The following is a 20,692-nucleotide window of genomic DNA, read 5'->3' as shown; positions in this document are numbered from 1 at the left end:
TACACTTAATATAAAATCCTCAAGCTATTCATGCTTTTAAAACTCCTCAAATATCTGTTTTACTGTTTAATCATCTAATATTATTCGAATATCTGTGATTTAATTTGTTGTTTTTTCATTTGACCAGAATTTACAGTCAATTTTGAATGGCCACTATTTGAGAGATGCATTTTGTTTGGTGGATCGTGTAGTTACAGCATCTACTAGCAGCATCAGGGGTGGGTTTATGATTTCTGAGGCCCCAATCAACCGACTATCCCGGGCCCCATTTTGAAAATGTTTGCTTAAAAAATGGCATAAACTTTATTACATTTTTTGTGAACAGGATGTGCAAAACCTACTACTTCACCCAGTAACATTTTGGAATTGAGTTGGTATTTATTAATATTATAACCCATCAATTATTTATTGTTGTCCTGTTTGTCATTATAACATGAAACAGTATTATTATTATTATTACTTTGAGGATTTATTGTAAAACAGTAATATATTTCTGACTTATTTACTTTACTTTCACCTGGATCTTATATTCTAATGCTGCAGTGTATTGTTCACCATGTTTCAAAAGGCAGTATTTTTTGTAAGCATCGTTGGCAACATTCAGAACAGCAACAGTAAACACACAAGGCACTGCACCCCTAAGCACAAGAGAGCAGAAGGGGAAAAAAAAACATTTCCATTTATCAAGAACTGAAACTTTGCTTGGTGCAGAACAATTTGGAATAATGTTAAACATTGTTACAGTCCCCTCTATGCAGCCTGAACTTTTATAGAATGTTGAATCTTTGTGAAACCTGCGCTAAAAACAATCTAGACGAATAAAACAGAACGCAGGTTTCTCGGCATGCGTTTTTGAAACCTGAAGTACTTATTCACTTGAAACAGTGTCTAAATATATGCCGGTCACTGCGTGACACACTGAAGAAACAGAGATGCGGTGCAGCAGTAAAAACAGAGCAGACACACAAAAAAAAACACATTTGGTGTGAACGGACCCTAACTCATCCTTTCGCGTGTATCTGAGCATGTGAGTGAAACAAGTTCCGAAGGCCTATATATTTTTTCATAAATTACAAACCCAAACCCATAGTCCTGAACCCGGCAGCTTCTAACGTGAACCGCGCGTGTACCCAGAACAAAATGTCACCTCAAGCGTTTTTTGCGTAGCTTTCCTAAAGGGGTGAGGGCCCTCTTGACGTTCGGGGCCCCATGCAATTGTGTGGTTTAAGTGGTGGTTAAAACCGCTACTGAGCAGGGGCTAACTGGGTCATGTTAACCAGCCATACATTGACCCATTGGAACAGACAGTCCACTTGCTCAGCTATATAAAACGCTGAGTCTGGGACTTGTTGTTTCATGCCAACTACGAGGCACACAAAATTAAAAGCATAAATCTTTTTTTTTTTTTTTCTTAAATGATGAAACATTTTTCTTTCCCTTTCATTTCAAATAAAGGCAATCGTTTTTGTCACCAAGGTCTGCATTTTTGTCTGGCGGGTGAATCACTTAGCCTTTTATACCTTCATCATAACCTTCCTCTGCCACCATCTGCCTGAAGTCACATGCTCAGCATGGCTCAGCACTCTGCTGAGAGAGAGACAGAGAGACAGAGAGACAGAGAGAGAGAGAGAGAGAGAAATTGAGAGAGAGAGAGAGAGAGAGAGAGAGAGAGAGAGAGAGAGAAAGAGAGAGAGATAAATGGTGGTCTTATGGGTGACACACAAACACATCTTAATATACCACACTTATTGGAGCCGGGGTCAGCAAACTTTTTAACCTAAAATTCTATTTTTAAATAATCACGGCTGTATCACTGAGTCAGGATCAGGAACATTTCTGAATTTTAAGAATTAGCTACCTTTAAATTGATGAGTTTTGAATTGGCAACACAAAATAGGATTTAAATTAGAATTTGAATTGGAATATGCAAATGTCCTGAATTACAATTCATAGAAATTCAAGCCACACAACAAATAATTACATCATTCATTTAGATTTTCTGATATATCATACTTTTCTCAGCTGATTAAGACATATTTCCATTAAACTGATTAGAAAAAAAAACACCACTTAAAATGAATTACTTGAATTTCTATCTGTTTATAATCAGTTTTGGGTAAATTCTTTAAAAAGCAACCAAGTCTCATAAAATGAACATAAATATAAAATTTTTTGAAACTGACTTTTACGTCCCAAATTCTACATATAGCCACAGTTTCCTGGAGAAATTAAAACTAGAGGCCTGACAGCAACTGTGCGTTTAATTTACTTTCACACAATTCATGACTACAACGGCTGGTTATGACTTTTTAAGCACATGTTTTTTCACACTATTACTCACACACTGCCCTGTTATGATTTCAAAACACCTTTACTATAATGCATCATTTGAAAAACCTTGTCTGATTATAACATCATTTCACTCGATTTTGGCACCTCCCGCTGGACATATGAAGAACGTAATTTTGTTTTGCAAAAATGTTACCACAGTCATGTAATGTTCATGAGACATTACCAATTACATCCCTACACATTTTAAATAAATAACACTACTCATTAATTCATGGTAAAGTAATGTCACTACTAATTACTTTCCTTTTAAGTTACTTTCTTAAATACTTTTCTCAAAGTTTTTTTTTCTGCTAACAAATTAAAAATAATGTTCATTGTCGGACTCAAGACACACTCAGAACCACATATTTCAGCTGTTTCAGGTGTCAAAATAATATAAACAGACGTACGTATCCACATGATTCATGTTTTAAATGTATTATATGAAGATAAAATTGTGCCTAAATGATTTGCATGCATAGAGTAGATTTGTGAAAGCGTAAATCAAATTGCAAGCGTAAAAATAAATAGCATGCGCACAAAAAGTTTTTTAAAGGGTAACTAAACCCCTGCTCAGAGTCTGACTCCACCCACTAGCAATATTTGAAAAATGCTCGAAAAGTGGGCAGACCCCAGCGGGGATAGAGGGGAGACACCTGAGACCCGTAGTGACAGATTAATTGACAGCTGCTGTCAGACTCTAAAATGGAGAGTGACTGGAGTGACGCAAGTAGCTTTGCCACGGAGCAGTCTTTTGAAGTCGAGGACCTTTCTCCCCCACCTTCACCTGAAGTGGAGGAGGGTGAATTGTCTGTGGACACAGGCCCGGAGCCATATCAATTCGAGCCGCTGGCTCCAACTGCGGTTTTAACTCCCTGCTGAGCATCCGAGTGCGCATTCACCTTCACTCGCGTGCAGGAAAAACAAACGAAACGCTGTTCAGTGATGTTTATCCTTTTAGCAGGATTTTTATTTAGCAAGCTTCACTTGAACATAACATCAGTTAGCTGTTCTCTCAACTTAGAAGAATGTGACGTAAAGCGTAACGTCATCATGTACAAAACCGTATACCTCCAAATAAAACTATACAGGTAGTCAATACCGTAATACAATGTATAAGGGTGCAATACGCTTAACGCTCCCGCGATCGCTAACGCCGTTTGTCGACCCCAGAGGATTAACTTTAGCCTAACCATAAATTGTGATTCAAATATATATGATCACTCACCTCAAGACGCCGCTGTGGTGGTGGAGTCCATGCAGGAGGAGCGTTTGGCACTGCGTCGCTTTTCAGCGCGAGCTGTTTGGAGAAGCCCATTTCCACCTCCATTGCGTTGGAGAAGCAATCCCGCGTAAAATGCAGTTTGCACACTCCTCCAGCTCTAGGCGGGAACTCGCGGTCTTCCAGAACAAGGACGTGCAACCCCTGGCGCCTAATTTACAAGTCTGCTGGAAAGCTATACAGTCCAGCAGTGCTGTTGCAACCAGCAACATTACACCTACGTACCATCCTGACCACTGTACTAAATACAGATAATCTACGCTAACTTGAAGCTATCCTAACTGACGCAATACTATGCTACTAACTAACTATGCTTCTAACAATACTACACTAACAAATATGCTAATTAACTACCTAGGCTACACTAAATAATCTAAATAACTATATAAATGCTATGCTAAATAGATGCTAAAATACTCTATCCTGATCGTTTTCAATACTCGCAATTCCAACTCCTGACTCGCTATAGCGGTTTTGACGAAACGAGATGGTTTTTATACTGCCATGGGCGTGGTAGCTCGTACCAAGGGCGTGGTGAGCTGGAACCTGCTTACGTCAGCTGTCACCGCTTACGTCACGAACTACCGCAAACAGCCAATAGGAAAATTCAACTGCAGTAGCCACCGTTCAACCTGAAGAGGGCAGCACTCAGACGTTTTTACACCATATATTGTAGAATTAAAACACTTTATACACAAATGTCAAAAAAATTACTTGAATCAATGACCAGTACTAATAAAGCCCCATTCTTACAGATCATTAACTAAAAAAAGTTGGTTTAGGGTTTAGTTACCCTTTAAAGGTGTAAATCAAGTTGCAAGCATAATATTTCACAATGTTTCCTCTGGATAGCTCTCCTTGCTTAAATATTAAACTGAAATATGAATAAATGCATGTTCTTTTATTGTGAGGGTAAAGTTGAGCTGATGCCATTATAACATTTGATTGATATAAATATGATTCTCAATCTGGTGTTCAAATGTTTCTTATTATTAATGATATTTTAATTACTTTCAATTATCAGTGTCATGGCGGATGGATGGATGGATGGATGGAACTTGCTGTTATCATTGAACTCATTATAAAAAAACATAATGATATTAGTAAACTATCTATTTCTCCACAGAGTTTTGTTTTATATGGCTTACTTTATTAATTTGTTTTCTAGCATGTGTTCTATTCACCAAAATGCCTTGTCAATGATAATTAATAGTAAATATAATTAAATTGTGCTTGTATTAAAGAGCACCTACTATGGTTTTTCAAATATTACCTTTCATGTAGTGTGTTATATAGCTGTTTGTGAATGTAAAAAAGTCTGCAAAGTTTCAAAAATCAAAGTGCACGACAAATAGAATCATTGACTCCCAAAAGAAATAGCCGATTCTGAACACCTGAAACGAGTCATTAGTAATTCCAGACATACTTCCTGTACTAACCTACCTAATTTGGTAACAAAAAACCCTCCTCTGGTCTTCATTGGATGCTTGCGACCAGCTTTGACCCGCCCTCAAAGAATACACTAAGCGGTTGACCAATCATAACAGATTGTGACATCTTACAAATCAGAGCAGATTGGGTCAATGTTTTCAGAGTGGTTCACGTTAGAAGCTGCCGGGTTCAGGTCAGTTCTCTCTGAAAGGAGGAGTTTAGAATGAATGCTTTAGAACGGATCATTGAACGAGTTGTTTTTGACACTGGGGAAAAAAAGTTAATGCTGCATATTAAAATGTGTTTTGACCTTTGATGCATGTAAATCTAATGTATGAGACATTTAAAACTAAATTAGGCATGTTTAAAAACCATAATAGGTGCACATATTTCAGCTTAATATTTAAGAAAGAAGAGATACCCAGAGGAACGACATCCTAATGAGCCTAATGAAGAACAAGTGGTCAGTCACGTTATTGAACCAATCACGTCAGAGTAAACTGGTCAACGAAAACCTAATTTGATTAGTTACTAGAAGCAGTACACCTGCCTTCCCCCTCATGCTTGTAAAACTCTTTTCAGTGAGAAATTCATGCCAAATGTGTGAGCGCAACAAAGAGAAGACGGAACAGTATATATCAGATTATTTCTGGAAAATATTTATGCAACAAACATAAGTTATTCATATATTTTCAATAGTTTATTTTACACATACAGACTGATTCTACACAGTCAGTCTGTTTTGCTGTTCATGACACATGAAGAAATGCTTGCATATCGCTGATTGCAGGTTTGCAATGTTTTTGGCCATGTTTAGGTGCAAATATAGTGCCAGAAGACAGAAGAATACACAAAATTTACTTTGTGTTAATATGCAATTACAGATCCACAACACATGAATTACACTTATGCAAAGCATTAAAGTATTGCTAATATTTGATTCTTACGCTTGCAACTTGATTTATACCTTTACAAAACATTCTATGAACATGCAATTTATTTTTATGCTTGCAATTTGATTTATGCTTTCACAAATCTGCTCTGTGCATACACATTTTTCTACCCCACTTGTTACTTAATTTACACTTTAAAAAATCTTACTCTGCATTAGTTACTGTAATCTAAAATGAATTAGATTACAGTAACTAATTACACCCAACACTGCTTAAATTCAGTCAAAATACAGTTTTAAATCCTGTTTGCTACCACAATTCAAATCAATGAACAGAATTGGAATTTAAAGGAATTTATAAAATAAGTACCACAAAAAAAAAAAAAAACATATAATATTCATCTTTCACTCACCCTGTACTAGAGTACAGTATATGCATGTTTACACAGACAGATCACATACATTTATACTCTCAAACCACTTATGGTTGAGAATGATGTCTTGAACTAGCAGACCAGCCACTGTTAAACTGTATGTTTACACTGCACACCAAATACATTTTTTCTGGGCCATACTGTAGCTTAGATGTACAGTGACATATTGCCATATCTTCAATAAATCACCCACTTGCAGCCTACTGCTGATAGCCCAACGTGCTCAAATATGATGCTATTCTCAAGTCAATATTCACTATAAAGTGCAGGTCTTAATAGGACTCAGACCGAGAGCTATTGTGGTGTTCTTCCAAAACAAACAAATCCAGTGTAATCAAAATCTACGTGCTTTGCATAAAAATAAATAAATAAATACATAAAAAATAAATAAAGCGTTACTTGTACATTAAGGTGAAAACCAAATGTCAAATGTTTTTATTGTGCACAATTTATACAACATCCGTTGACCAATGTGCTTTACAACAAGAGCTATAATACAGATATAAAACCATAAAATAAGACAAAAGAAAACAGTAAAACATAAAACAGACTTTAGGCTTGATTAAAAGCCAAAGAGAAGAAATAAGTTTTAGTAAAGAATTACAAACTGGTAATATAGGAGCTGTCCTTATGTGTATTGGTAACCCATTCCAAAGCTTGGGACCAGCTATAGCAAAGGCACATTCACCAGTTTGCTTCAGTCTAGACCTAGGTACAACAAGCAGTCTTTGAGTCCCAGATCTAAGGGCTCTAGAGGGTTTGTGGATACAAAGCAGTTCAGAAAGATATGATGCTGCTGAGTTACTCAATAATTTATAAACAAATAAAAGGATTTTAAAACCAACTCTGAAGCAAACCGGTAACCAGTGAAGTAAGGCTAAGATAGGTGCAATATGTTCACGTTTCTGTATGCCCTTCAAGAGTCTCACAGCAGCATTTTGGACCATTTGTAGATAGACTAGAGATGAGGAGTTAATTCCATTATACAGGTAGTTACAGTAGGCTAAACATGACGAGATGACTCTTTCAAAATGTTTACAAGAGAGAAAGGCCTATACTTTAGCTACAAGTCTTAGATGACACAACCTCGATATGACAACTGAGTTGATCTGTTTATCTAATTTAAGATCTCTGTCGAATAAAAAGCCCAAGTTTTTTACACATTGTTTAACTTGAGATGCAAGGTGTCCTAAATTAAATTCACAGTTAGGAGTGGAACCAAAAATAATAATCTCTATTTAAATTTAAAAAGTTTGAGGACATCCACGATTTTATGTCCTTTAGGCAGGCCATAGGTCCGAGAACGTTATTTTCTGAGCATCTCAGAGGCGGGTGCATTTGGGTGCATAACAATGGAAGGACACACCATGTTTCCTAAAAATAGATCTGATTGGTAGCATATATAAAGAAAATAAAATGGGTCCAAGAATGGAGCCTTGAGGCACACCCCATGGAAGATGTGCTGTAGAGGATGGGAAATTACCAAGGCTAACTGAGAACCTTCTATTTGTCAAATATAACTGAAACCATTTCAAAATGGTACCTTTCATGCCCACATAGTGCTTGAGACGAGAAATAAGAATGTTATGGTCGACCATATCAAATGCTGCACTTAGATCTAAAAGAAAAAGGAGCACAGAAGAGTCAACGATTTGTAAAATATAGTTTAAAACTCTCTGAAACTCGACTGAAATTTCTCAAATATAGAATTTGAATTCAGAAAAGACAGTGTTTGTAGTAAAATTGTTTTCTCCAAGACTTTTGATATGAAGGGCAAATTCGATATAGGTCTATCATTTATTTAATAAGCAGGATCAAGATTTAGTCTTTTAAGAGATGGTATCACAATATCATGTTTGAAATGATCTGGTAAAGTTCCTGTGCTAAGACACTCATTTAAAATAAATAAAAGGCTGGACTCCACAGTATCAAGAATCTGTTTCAGAAAGCATGAGGGGATAGTCTCTTGAGAACAAGAGGTAGGCTTAGGTTGATCAATAATTTCTGCAAGAATGGGAAAAGAGATAAACTCAAACTCTCTCCAAACAGCAGTAGAAATTGGGGGTTCCGACGGATCATATACAGCAGGCAGGATCTGCAATCTCTGAACAGAGACTTTTTCAACAAAAATTCTAAGAACATTTTCACAGATTGTGGAAGATCACTGGGTGAGCTTTAACAGATGGATTAATTACAGTTTTTTGTGGAAAAAAAGAGTTCTTGGCCTGTGACAATTTGTTGCAATAATATCAGAATTATATTTTGTCTTTGCTGAAAGGTAGAAAGGGAGTCCCTTAGAGCTTCACAATACACCTGTAGTTTATGCTTTTTCCATTTGCATTGAGCTTGTCTACACGTCAGTCTAAGCGAATGTGTGGTATCATTAAACCATGGCTCCATTTAGATTTCAGGTGTTTAGGTTTTAATGGGGCACCTGAATTTAAAATACTAGAGCAAGTAGAGTTAAACAAATTAAAATAATATTGGAGAATTGCAGGTGGCTTTATACCTAAAAAATAAAAACAAATATTTTGTATTTTTTTACTTACTAAAAGAAAAATCTTCACTGATAGAAGGACTATACAAATGGAACCTGACCCTAGTTTTTAATTTTGAACAGCAAGAGAGAAATTTAAAATAATAGGCTTGTGGTCAGAAAATATTGTATCATACATTTTTGTGCCAAAGACATTCACGTCATATGATAAAACCAAATCTAACACATGTGGCAGTATATGAGTAGGGCCTTTCAACCACTGGGTAAGATCAAAGGTTTCAATAAGATTTAGATAAAAAATGAGATGCACAGCAGACCTGAATTTTAAAGTCCTCAATAATTAAAAGCCTTATTTAAGAATCTTGATTTGTGATAATTCCTCCTAGGAAGTCAGCAAACTCAGCGATAAAATCCTTATTAGGCTTAGGGGGACGGTAGACCAGCGCGACTACCACCGGGTTTACCAAGTCAATTGGAAACGGTTGTAATTCAAAACTATGGCATGCATCTGTTAGTAGAGGCAGACACTGAAATGTATTTTTTTAAATAGATGCTAATCCTCCACCCCATTCAGTGGTCCGAGTGGAGTTAATGAACATGTAGTTCTGAGGCATAATTTACAAAAAGGGGATTAAGTCTACTATAGCCAGGTTTTAGCCAGGTCTCAGTCACAAATAAAAAGTCCAATCCATTTGAGGTGATTGAATCATTCAGGATGAATGTCTTATTTACTAACAATCGTGCAATGATCAACGCCATCAGGGTCAGCACCACGTCATTAGCCGGCTGAATTACATGATGCAGCGGGCGAAGATTGCAGGGATAACTCATCCTCTGCGAAACCGGGGCGATACATGCAGAGAAGAAAGAGTTGGAAGAGCCTGAAGCAACAGGTTGATTCCACTGATATGGTTCCTCCAAAGAGCACCGGTAAATTAAGCGGTCAGGGTCTGTGTCAAAAGCAGGGGTTAGCAGGCGAGATTCCACATCTTCTGTGTAATTTTTTAGAGGAATGTCATAGGGAGGTGGGGCAGAAAAACTGGTACGTTCACTAAAAAGGAGGGGAGGGCAGGAGCGTGGTCCTCTTAAGTCCTGATTAGAATATTTTTCAAAGGTGCATTGAGTGTCAAATTGTCTTTGTGTCATTTTGGACTTAACATCATTTAAAATCATTAGTTTTCAGTTTCAAATGCAATTGTAGAAATTTAGTATTCACAGTCAGCCATGATTATTTTAATCAATGAGTGAAAGTGCCAAATAACAGGATGGATACTGAGATTAAGCTAGTAGTATTTGGCTGGTCATGTGATTCTAACATGGCAGCCCCCATGTGCAGACCCTCTCCATGTAGAATAAAACAGCTTTTATAAGGTTACTGATATGACTGGAGTCTTCATTTTAATGTGAGTGCTCGTGATTTCCTATATTTATTGCAAAATTACAATTCATGTCTTGAATTGTTTAAATGATGACATAATTTGAATGTTTGGGTGAGATACTTATTTTATGCACCTATTTTCCTCTTAAAGGGATCTGAAAAAAGCTATATTGTGTCCATACATTTCCACATGGAGTTCTGGAGGACTGTGATCACATTAGGGGCACATAATATAAAATCAAATGGCATATTTATTTATAAAACAACTCCTTTAATGCTAAGTAGGAGACACTGTACATTTTAATAAAGCAGCATTTTAATCAATACACGTCATGCTTGCTGAATTTCATTTTAAAATATTCTCCCAACACATGAGAGAAAAGGGTTCTGTTAGCAAAAACCAATATTTTGCACCCTTGTGTGCCTTATTGTTTTGGAATTGGATTTGATGTTGTCTACACTGTGGAAGCTTGGCACTTGAATCATTCCGGATACTTTAAGGTTTTGCATAGTTCAAATTTGCTCCATTTTTTATATACTATTGGAGGTTGGCTGATGTTTTTGACAAAATTGTGTTTTTGAATGGCCTTCACTGTACACAGAGGTGGAAGATGTGAAATAAATGTTTGTTGCCCAGACATGTGAGGCAGCGCCCGTTGCTTTCGGAGGCGGAGAGATAATGACCACTTCCAGGAATCGCACAAAGACGCGTCTTTAGAAAAAATGTCACATCAATGTGTTTGCTCTTAAAGAGGATATATACTCTCGTAGTAGCGCTGTCGTAGGCGTGCAGAAGGAGAGAAAGCCGCTGGAATGTGCCGTATATTCAACAGCATATGCTTCTTTCAGAGGTGAATGGAACAGTAGTAGTATTCAGCTCGCTGATACACAACCGCTTGACTCCGAAGAAAAAATATGAATGAGATTGGGCATTCCTTCTCGTTTAATGTCCGGGGGAGTGGCATAAAAATAAAACTCGCCAATTCCCATTGGCCTTTTCTCAAAGATTGAAGTGTTTTGGGGCTCCCGAGCGACTCTTTGTGTCACTACATCGACACAACGTCGAGTGAGGGACAGAAAAGGAACAAATACAAATGAGCCTCACTTCTACTATGTTTGTAAATGCCAACTGACTTTCTCCCCTTTCCGTTTGTCTCCTCTAATGTTCTTTGGAGAGCTGAAAGACTTCCGATTTCCCTTGCTGTACTGTGATCACGGGCCCCTCTGGAGTGTTTCAGTGGCAAGTGTGCTCTGTCTAGGGAAAGGTCTGGGGAGGTCAGAGTGATGGACAGAATAAATATTTAATTTCCCACTTTTTTCCTAATAGCAGTGATCTGTAATTAATTGTATCTGAAATGACAGTTTTTTTAAAGGAATTTTACACCCTGTGGTATAATGGCTGTATGAAACAGACTGTGAATGGAGAAAAGGATGAAATTAATGGTTTTTATGACATTTTGCTAAAATTATATTTGTTTTTCTGAAAACTACCATGTAAACAGGTAGTAAACCTGACAATTTATGAACAAAGGCAGAGGGAAGGACCATACACTTGTTTGTGCTTTTTGGGGTGATTTGTTTGGTTGCATTACAAAGACCTTTATCAGAATGATAATTGTTTTTAATTACATAGTCTACTACATGCTGGACAGGATGTAATTAAGCTGAAATCCACAGCTTTGTCAGATGATAATGCATACGTTGGTTTGTTTGGTTGGGTTTATGTTTTTTAAACAGGCAAATTACCTTTTAGAAAATGGATAGATTTATTGTAAATTGACAATTTGTAGTCAACCAAGGGCAGACCAAAAAAAAAAAATACAAGTAAAACTTGTCTATGCTAATCTAATATCTGGTTTATATACCCATATTCAAAACAATATATATAATGTCAATGAAACACCAATGCACTGATAACTACCATAAATCGACTTATTTTTTAAATCAGCAAAAAAAAACTAAATTGTTTGCTTGAGACTTAAAATCCTCAGATTATTCTGTGCTTTTGATGTCAAAACGTACTGTAAACAGTCTTGTGCACAACACTTCTGCACATTGCATAAGCAGGTTAGAACACAAATAAAGGTGTTTTACAAATGGAAAGAAATGTCTGTAATGGGCAAAAATCGAAATGTGCCGTTTTGAAGGCATTTAGATGACATCATACGTCATTGACTTACTAAGCATATTCTGTCTTAGATCATGTACGTAAACATGCTCAATGTTCTTTACTTAGTAACCCAGGTACGAAAGAATTTACCTAAATTTGTCTAAAAAAATCCCCCATAAAAGCAGTTCCTACTTCTGACATTACATTATGAATGCAGGAAGGCACGTCTCACCTATATGTCCTGAGAGCTCTCATTGCCGCCATACAAATCTGACTCAACCCAGCTGACCTGAACCCCCAGAGCACAATATAATCACGCCAGTCAACAACACAAGAGGCCATGGGAGAGATTTTATCGATGTGCAGAGGATGCAGAAAATCCACCGCACGGTTTAATCTTTCACCTGTAATGACTGGCCTCTGTTACTGCCAGTGCCAGAGCATGGGAATTGATCCAATACCCACTTTGATCTTCATTGATGATGGAACTATGGGCTGAAACCTGCTTATGCACTGTGTAACCTTGGTACAATTCTTTGTGGATGCATATGGCTACACCTGCTTGGAATCTGCAGCCACAGAAGCAACAGCATTTATGGCATAATTTTGACCTTAATAATAAATTGACTTATCCCTCAATAAAAAATAAATCGCATTATCTGGGTTACAGTGAGGCACTGTATATACAATGGAAGTTAATTGGGCCAATTCGTAAACATTAAAATACTCATTGTTTCAAATGTATCGCAAAAAGACATAAACATAATTTGTGTTAACATGATTATAGTGTGATCAAATTTCTTACTAACTGTTTCTATGTGAAGTTAAAGCCAATTATAAAACTGTTGCCATGACGATGTAATGCTGTAAATCCTGTAATTCCAATAAGTTACTAGCCCGCTGCAAAAACGTCAATTTAAAAAACTTTACAGCTTAAATAATACACAAGTTTTAACAGAAAAGAATAAAATAAGTGCTTTTATATTCTATAAAATTTATATATTTATTCTCACATCAGGGCTGAACTTTTTGTAAAAGTGAGTAATTGTTTTAACTTATACGGAGGTCTGGATTCAGCAGTTTTTCCAAATGCCAGACAGATTTCTGGACTGGTTGTTAGAATTTTATATTTGTGGAAAAGGCAAGGCTTACATCAGGGATATAAAAAAAACAATCTTACCCTTCTCTCATTCTGACTCATCCTGTCTTTTTATTTTCTCATTTACACTTAGAAATGGGCGATCTCTACCTATTATATATATATATATATATATATATATATATATATATATATATATATATAATAAAACGCAATCTCTGTGGACGGATGGCCAAAAACGTATTAGTGGGGACATGGCTTCAATAAACTCAAATTCAATAAACGAGGCAGTAATCAGATTAAACAAACATATATTTTATTAAACAGAAATATCCTGAGCAAAACACCAAATCTATTATTTCACAAAATATCCAATATTGCTTAGAGAGTCCAACCTTGCTTTGTGAGTCCTATCATGATTATAAATGCCAACTCAAACCTTCACAAAAAGGAGAAATAAAATTATCCATATTGTTTGCCAACAACAACTACAAAAAAATGGAAAAATAAGGTCTTTACAAAAAAATAAAAAATTACAAAATCAAGTAAACCCAAGACAGAGAGCTTGATTAGACTGGCAGCAGGCCCCACAACAGGTCATACTCCAATCTGACTGTTTTTCTAAATGGCCACTTGTCTTTCAAAATAAGTCTAGAGTTAGTTAGTGCGCTTGCTCTCTGTGAGTGAGACAGACAGCGAGCTAGATGGAGATGGCTCAAAGTCCCTATTGTATTGACAGACTAGTTCTCAGGTGTAGTTAGCTGGCCCCGGCTCCTGGTCTTGAGAGGGCTGTGCACAACACTTTACCCTTCCCAGCATCCCCTCGACTGGCTTATTGCACACCAGAGCCTCCTCAAGTCATTCCTCATAGGAAAAGCCATTCAGTCCGGTCAAGCAACACTGCTGTAAGAGATCCCGAGTGACCTATAGCTGTTGTAGCCATACAAAAATGTCCACTATAAATATGTCCACTGAATTGAACCTAGACAGGCAAAATATATGAGTGCCTGAGTCCAGGTAAAATGATGTTATGGTTTCGGTATGCTCAGCTCACAGGTTACTTGGCTGTACGCATCACCAACAGAGAGCAAATTTTCACAACATTTATATACTGTGTGTGTGTATATATATATATATATATATATATATATATATGGGGGGTGGTCATGTGTCGGTCTGCGAGAGAGGGAGAGTAAGGCTCATCACTTTGGTCATAATTATCTCTAACTCCAGTCTCTCAATATAGTGATGGCGGAGGGAGACCTGAAAAGGCATGCCATAGCATCAGAGAGGAGAGCGTGTCCAGAAAGCATGAAACCCCGAATAGAAAGAGTGTGTTTATTGAGTGTTTATTATTTTAGAGCGCTTTCATTTATTTACTATTCCTTTGCTAACGACGGTTACATCGACTGTGTGTAAAAAGAGAGAAAATAAAAGGACTGACCTTGAAACTGCTTCGTTGTCTCCTGACTCCTCCATTGTCCACGAACTTAGAACCTTTCTCAATATATATACACTCACCTAAAGGATTATTAGGAACACCATACTAATACTGTGTTTGACCCCCTTTCGCCTTCAGAACTGCCTTAATTCTACGTGGCATTGATTCAACAAGGTGCTGAAAGCATTCTTTAGAGATGTTGGCCCATATTGATAGGATAGCATCTTGCAGTTGATGGAGATTTGTGGGATGCACATCCAGGGCACGAAGCTCCCGTTCCACCACATCCCAAAGATGCTCTATTGGGTTGGGATCTGGTGACTGTGGGGGCCATTTTAGAACAGTGAACTCATTGTCATGTTCAAGAAACCAATTTGAAATGATTCAAGCTTTGTGACATGATGCATTATCCTGCTGGAAGTAGCCATCAGAGGATGGGTACATGGTGGCCATAAAGGGATGGACATGGTCAGAAACAATGCTCAGGTAGGTCGTGGCATTTAAACGATGCCCAATTGGCACTAAGGGGCCTAAAGTGTGCCAAAAAAACATCCCCCACACCATTACACCACCACCACCAGCCTGCACAGTGGTAACAAGGCATGATGGATCCATGTTCTCATTCTGTTTACGCCAAATTCTGACTCTACCATCTGAATGTCTCAACAGAAATCGAGACTCATCAGACCAGCCAACATTTTTCCAGTCTTCAACTGTCCAATTTTGGTGAGCTCTTGCAAATTGTAGCCTCTTTTTCCTATTTGTAGTGGAGATGAGTGGTACCCGGTGGGGTCTTCTGCTGTTGTAGCCCATCCGCCTCAAGGTTGTGCGTGTTGTGGCTTCACAAATGCTTTGCTGCATACCTCGGTTGTAACGAGTGGTTATTTCAGGCAAAGTTGCTCTTCTATCAGCTTGAATCAGTCGGCCCATTCTCCTCTGACCTCTAGCATCAACAAGGCATTTTCGCCCACAGGACTGCCGCATACTGGATGTTTTTCCCTTTTCACACCATTCTTTGTAAACCCTATAAATGGTTGTGCGTGAAAATCCCAGTAACTGAGCAGATTGTGAAATACTCAGACCGCCCGCCTGGCACCAACAACCATGCCACGCTCAAAATTGCTTAAATCACCTTTCTTTCCCATTCTGACATTCAGTTTGGAGTTCAGGAGATTGTCTTGACCAGGACCACACCCCTAAATGCATTGAAGCAACTGCCATGTGATTGGTTGATTAGATAATTGCATTAATGAGAAATTGAACAGGTGTTCCTAATAATCCTTTAGGTGAGTGTGTATATATATATATATATATATATACAGTACATACAACAATTAATTCCGGTCCTCTGAATCTGATTGGACAAGAGACGTTCCATGAGCACTGATGGTCTGATACCATCAGTACTCAGACGCTTCACTGTGTGTGTATCACTCCGCTTCCATTCGTCATCCTAAACTAAAGAGTAAGAGCAGTGCATATGTGTTAAGAGCTAATGTAGGCTATGTGTCTCTTTTTACATCAATTTTATTTTACATTACATATGTTAGCCAGCAGGTGGTGGCAAAAGACCACTTGTAATGTAATATAATAGATGTAATATGAGCCAGATGGTGGCATGAATTGAATCCGTTAGTCATTGTTTACATATAACAGCGCTCCATGATCGTTCGTATTACTACTACAGTACTAAAGCTAGGAAATAACTTTAATCGCCTTTAATCAATCAACTTCATTATTAAGGCTCATCACAGCTGAGAGACACAACAGACTGAATAATTACAGAATTTAACATGCTTACCTCTTACCGTAGTTTCCACATTGGATACATACTGTTTAAAATGGTGGCGGACATTGCGGTTTCTATAGGGAATGACTCTCTTGTGCACCAGCTAACGTGAAATAGATGGGAATACCCCCGCTTGGACGGCTATTTTACCAATGAGAAAGCTGACCTTCAGAGAGTTGACCTTTGCTTGGTTGTGGCTGATTCCCACAAAATTTGGTATAATCGTCATGTAGACACCTTGCCTGTGTCTATCAAATTGCATGACCATCTGCCATTTGCAATTTAAGTTATTAACTGCTTAAATTGTCTAGCAGTTTGTGGCCGTTTTTGTTGAATTGTCCAATCAATATTTTATTGATACAGTTTGTTAGCACTTGAAGCAAAAATTATGCATTTTATTTGCATGTAACTCTTAAGTGTTTTGACTAATTAAAATTCTTATGATATTATAGTGTCAGAAGAGCCTGTAGATGATATAAACCTTTCGTACAAATCTGAAAAATAATAGGAGAAGGTAGAAATAGTAGTTTTTTTAGACAATTTTAAGGAAATTATATTGGAGATATACATTTTGTTTGTCTTGACTCATGCTGGTACTGTAGATGCAGCATGTACACCATTCAGAGGACAAAAATCATTTGGCTACATTGATGGACATTCAGAAATATTTTTCAAGAAAAGCATATATATCGAAAATATTCAATTATATTATCAAAGATACAATGTTAATTTATATTTACGTTTTTTTTGAAGGACTCTTAAAATAATGAGTTTAGATTGTGCACATACTTGTGCCATCTTCGAGGAATCACATTTTCACTTTTAAGTTAAACTTTTCTCAACTTTGCACTGCCAAAGGTCACTATCGCCAATTCTCATTGAAAACGGGAGACTTGTCAATTTTGCATAAAGGTATATTTGTGAACATCCCTTTAGTCAACGTCAGGTTTTTTGATTAATGCATTGATGTTTTTCTTTACTGTATAAATCTCCTTATTGCACTGATTTTATTTTTTTATAAAATCGATGAGAACAATGGAAGTCAGAGTGAGGAGGAGGGGAAAGGGTGGTGAGTAAAATCAGTTAACCTTTCACTCTGGTAACTTCATACAACTCACACCAATCACCATTGGTGACGGGAAACGCCAATACAAATAAACAGTGATCTACACACTGAAAGAACGAAAATCATCACTGTCAACGTGGGGACTGGATACACCCCACTGCGTCTCTCCATGAAACCCCCTGCTCTATTTGCTTTTCAAGCAGCCCTCAGAGGCTCCCAGCCCAGCTCTCTTTGGCGTTTCGATTTCCAATTGCTCTTTCTCTTGCGTTTAATGGGTTCAAGAGTGTTTGGAGGAGGAGTTAGCCACCACAACCTTAAGCATTCCAGTAAACCTTTAACGTCTTTGATTCAAGTGGTCCTGGGTTGATCAAGTCTTAAAAAATGTAAATTCTACCAGTGATTGCATTTTGTTGGACAGACCAAGGACGTCTTTAATACCTAACATATACTTTTTCCCCAATGTAGTGGCCCCTGCTAACCAGCCAAACCATGATCCCAGATGCAACAGACGTACTAACTGGAAAGCAGCGATGACAGTTACAATGCTCTTGATTCTCTCTGGGGTGTTCACAACTGATTCAAAAGCTCCATGTCAGGCTTGGAGCTAATTCAGTTTCAAGAACATGATGGGACTGCAGTTGTAAATCAAAAAATATATAAGAACAGGCTGTCTGGGGAGAGAGAGACAGGATGAGAAATGTATTAAGGACAGGGCTGGCGAGTGAATTATAGAACATGCTAAACACTCGGAGATCAATAGGTAATGTTAGCTTGGTAATAATGCATGCTAATGAGTAGTGCCTCTCTTTAAAGGACTGGCCTTTAAGGGATCCACTGCTAATGTCATGACAACAATTACTTCCCTTTTTATGGTGCTTTTTGGTAATTTCCTTTATGTGGTGCTTTGAGGGCACAATTTAAGCATATGTCATACTATTATAGCTGTAATTATAATTTCAAAGACTATTGTCTTAGTTGAAATTCAGCCATTGAAACTCAACAATGGACTGTTAAAAGTAATTTTTAGAGTTTGTGACTGTTTTTCATGACGTTACTTTTGTGAACTTCCAAACCACTTCAAAAGTCTGAAGAAGCATGGCGCAACACATTTCCAGAATCAAGTAGTTTTTCTGTCCTCACTAAAAGAAAATTACAAGAAGGGACCAAATCACAGCCGATCAGAACATATTTGATTATAAGCACGTATGTTAGTATGGGCTATTCAACACAATGCGACAAATAGAAATCCAAGAAACCAACAAAATGTAATTCGCAGTCGACATTTCAGGATAAAAACATTGAAGATAATTTATTGTTTCCAAATCTTTTTGCTGCCACTGCACCATCAGTAAGGCTCTAGTACCCCTTCATTGACACAAAACCATGTCAAATAATTTTCTATGTTTATTTATCAACTATAAAACGATAAAAATGGGTCAAAGAAGCAGTGAAATATGCAGTCAGAACAGACTAATGCTGCTAATCATAATTTTATTCTGTGGAAAATAGCTGCTAGTATATTTAGCAAAATATGCCCTTTTGTGTTCCATGGAAACCAAAAAGTCCGGTTTGCAAAACATGAATTTTGTAGTGCATTTTGCATTCAGTGACGTGAACAAAATTATTTTTGCATACACTATTGTGATACCATGACCTTTTACAGTAATCTACCATGATAAGGCATTAATCAAACGGCATGACCTAATGAGATTCTCAAAATTGTATGGCCTCCTCTGATATCTGAGAAATATTCTTCATCTCAGGTGATGGTGGATCCAATTTTATTGAATCAGCTCATTAATCTGAGTTTTATGCATGTATTCACTGAGTAAGGCAGAGTCTTTATTACAGCTCATAATTATCTTGAACACTGCTTCGGGTCACAGCAAAACCGGCCATCAATTACCATAAATTATCTCTGGGGTCGCATGCATCAGGTAGCTGTATTGTAAGTAAGGTTGAGAGGTGAAGATAAAAAGTGAGAAAGAGACTGAGAGATGAGACAGCGTTTGGCCCCTCGAGTGTTTTTAGCCGTGCAGATTCGAACACTACTCGCATTGAACATTATTTTCCTAATAAGGTGAGAGAAAGTGACACTTAGCCGAAATGCCATGAAGAAAAGATCTAAAGGATAACATATTCTTAACATGGGAGAAAACGGATTAAGGGAACAGTTTACGGAAAAGGTTGTGATGGGGCACTTTCCACGAACAAGGTACAATTGTTCTAAAAATTTATTGTAGAAGCATTAGCACAAATCCAATGTTTTTGGATGTGATCGCTATTAGATAAGTTAGTTACACTATTATAGAATATAACATGAAACTAAAGTGAGAATTAGCTAGTTTTAAACACATAAAATGCATGTCTGTATATTTCCCATTAAAGGAATTGTCAACCAAAAACAAAAGAAGAAAATTCTGTCATGAAATTGTACTCACAGGGCTGGACTGGGAAGAGAAATCGGCCCCGGATTTTACATAGCAACTGGCCCAAAAGATGTTGATGCGGGGGTGTTCGGTGTCCTTTTCTGCACATCGTGGTGGCGTTTTGTGGTATGTTCTTTTCGCTGCCGACCCACCTGCCCGCTCAGTTCTCCCGATGAACAGTCCACAACTGATCAGCCCCAAAGTGCGTCAGCCCACCGTGAAAATGCCCAGTATGCCAGATTACCAGTCCAGCCATGCTAACGCTCATGTCATTCCAATCATGTATGACTTACTTTTGATTCGGAACACAAAAGGAGATGTTCACAGTCCATCTTTTTAATTCAATGTCAGTGGATATCGACTCACTTTAAAGCTTAAAAAGGTATCATAAAAAAATTATCATAAAAGTAATCCATGCGACATATTCAAAGTCTTGTGAAGGCATACAACTTAGTGAAAAACAAAAGACAGTTTAAGTAATTTGTCAGCAAAAACCTAGATGTCCGTTTCACA

The sequence above is a fragment of the Xyrauchen texanus genome, chromosome 46 (assembly GCF_025860055.1).
Source record: "Xyrauchen texanus isolate HMW12.3.18 chromosome 46, RBS_HiC_50CHRs, whole genome shotgun sequence".
Lineage (NCBI taxonomy): Eukaryota > Metazoa > Chordata > Actinopteri > Cypriniformes > Catostomidae > Xyrauchen > Xyrauchen texanus.
The sequence above is the reverse complement of the archived record's forward strand: the minus strand, read 5'-3'. Positions refer to the sequence as shown.